This window comes from Sprattus sprattus, assembly GCF_963457725.1.
Source record: "Sprattus sprattus genome assembly, chromosome: 19".
Classification (NCBI taxonomy): Eukaryota; Metazoa; Chordata; class Actinopteri; order Clupeiformes; family Clupeidae; genus Sprattus; species Sprattus sprattus.
Genome location: NC_137917.1, coordinates 28,417,505 through 28,420,004, shown reverse-complemented (window position 1 = coordinate 28,420,004; position 2,500 = coordinate 28,417,505). Strand labels below are relative to the sequence as shown.

The 2,500-nt window shown below is 49.6% G+C and overlaps 1 protein-coding gene across 1 annotated transcript in view; it reads left to right on the top strand.

Moving 5' to 3' along the window:
* cicb (capicua transcriptional repressor b) overlaps positions 1–2,500 on the top strand; it is a gene marked incomplete at its 5' end in the record, with an annotated part of 36,664 nt that overhangs the window by 15,511 nt on the left and 18,653 nt on the right. The window lies entirely within an intron of this gene.

Genomic DNA, 2,500 nt, shown 5'->3' with positions numbered 1-2,500 from the left:
ACCAAAAAAAAAAGAAGGCAGAGTTTGCAGTCCTGTTATGCGCGTTAATGCGTTGACACTGTTGTTCTATATGATATTTGATGGTTTTACACTGTATTTGTTATTTCGGACAGTTCGCCAGGAACTGTAGAACAACTGTCGTAGCGCGGTCTCTGTGGGTCTGTGGCTTCAGATCAGAGATGATGTCAGCAGGACCGACTGGATTGATCTCACCGTGCTTTCAATAAATCTGGCTGACACAACAGCAAGAAAACACCCAGGACAGACGAGCTCCGGTGCCTGCGTGCATCTCTAAAGGCGATGTTGGCGAAGGCAGCCCCGAGCGCGAGCTAGCAGTGAAGCCGCTATCGTATGTGACTGTTTTTACGCACGGACTTCAGTTTACCTGCAGACGACTTGAGGCCGTCAGATTTTTTTTTCTCTGGTTCTATCGGATGGATCCGCATCTCCATTCATTTTTGAAGAAAAAAATAAACAATTGACATTAAGTGTTTTTAAAGAAGATTTTTGTATTTTGTTTTCGCAAATTACGTGTTTTTGTATTATTAATATTTCCACTGTCATCACCAGTAAGGAGTTTCTACAGCCATGTTTTCGTCTGAAAGCCCCCAGTATCTTCGCCAGGGACTCAGCATGTTTGGTAACCATCTCTTCACACTGTCATCTGTTTTGAAAAGTGCTGCTGTGTGTGTGTGTGTGTGTGTGTGTGTGTGTGTGTGTGTGTGTGTGTGTGTGTGTGTGTCTGTGTCTGTGTGTGTGTGTGTGTGTGTGTGTGTGTGTGTGTGTGTGTGTGTGTGTGTGTGTGTGTGTGTGCTTCTACACAGCCCTGTTGGTTGGTTGCATAGTGGGCTTGTCCAGGAGTCCTATAGCTGTGGTTCCTCTCTCTCCTCTCCTCTCCTCTCCCTCCTCTTCTCTCCCTCCCCTCCTCTCCTCTCCTCTAGTCTCTCCCTCCCCTCCTCTCCTCTCCCTCCTCATCTCTCCCTCCCCTCCTCTCCTCTCTCCTCTCCGCTCTCTCCTCTCCTCTCCTCTCCTCTAGTCTCTCCTCTTCTCTCCTCTCCCTCCTCCCCTCTCCTCTCCTCTCTCTCCTCTTCTCTCCTCCCCTCTAGTCTCTCCTCTTCTCTCCTCTCCCTCCTCCCCTCTCCTCTCCTCTCTCTCTCTCCTCTTCTCTCCTCCCCTCTAGTCTCTCCTCTCCTCTCCTCTCCTCTCCCTCCTCATCTCTCCCTCCCCCCTCTCCTCTCCTCTCCTCTCCTCTCCCCTCTCCTCTAGTCTCTCCTCTCCTCTCCTCTCCCTCCTCTCCTCTAGTCTCTCCTCTCCTCTCCTCTCCTCTCCCTCCTCATCTCTCCCTCCCCTCCTCTCCTCTCCTCTCCTCTAGTCTCTCCTCTTCTCTCCTCTCCTCTCTTCTCCCCTCCTCTCTCTCCTCTTTAGTTTTTGTCTGTCCTTTAGATGAAATGAGTGTCAGCAGCAACCCCAGGTTCTGATCTTCCAGGGCAGTGTGTGTGTTCATAGCCAACCCTAACACCAGGCTCTGATCTTCCAGGGCAGTGTGTGTGTTCATAGCCAACCCTAACCCCAGGTTCTGATCTTCCAGGGCAGTGTGTGTGTTCATAGCCAACCCTAACCCCAGGTTCGGATCTAACTCCAGGTTCTGATGTTTGACCTGTGGTTCCTCTCCCTCCTCTTTAGTTTTTTGTCCGTCCTTTAAATGAAATGAGTGTCAGCACTGTCCCACTCTGGACTCAGATCCGCAACCTCAGACTGGGGAGGCGGGTGTGTAGCAAGGAGGCTAAATCCATAAACAAGGCTAGCATGTCTCTTCAACTTGTAGGCTGAACATGTGGAGCATGTAGGTTAGCATATAGAACATGTAGGTTAGCATATACAACATGTAGGTTAGCATATAGAACATGTAGGCTAGCATATAGAACATGTAGGCTGAACATGTAGAGCATGTAGGTGAGCATATAGAACATGTAGGTTAGCATTGAACATGTAGGCTGAACATGTAGAGCATGTAGGTGAGCATATAGAACATGTAGGTTAGCATTGAACATGTAGGCTGAACATGTAGAGCATGTAGGTGAGCATAATAGAACATGTAGGTTAGCATATATCTCAAAGCATCAGGGAATGGAGTTTCCTCATGCACACAGGTCCCCACCTGCAGACCAGTAACATGGGCACAGCCCTCTGTGAGGTCACTAGAGGCCAGTGCCACAGTGAGACTGGCCAGTGAGAGTGATGCTGTGTCCAGTGAGTGATGCTGTGTCCAGTGAGTGATGCTGTGTCCAGTGAGTGAGAGTGATGCTGTGTCCAGTGAGTGATGCTGTGTCCAGTGAGTGATGCTGTGTCCAGTGAGTGAGAGTGATGCTGTGTCCAGTGAGTGATGCTGTGTCCAGTGAGTGATGCTGTGTCCAGTGAGTGATGCTGTGTCCAGTGAGTGAGAGTGAGCTGTGAACATGTCCTCTGCTGCTGTTGGTGTGTCTAGTGTGTGTGTGTAGTG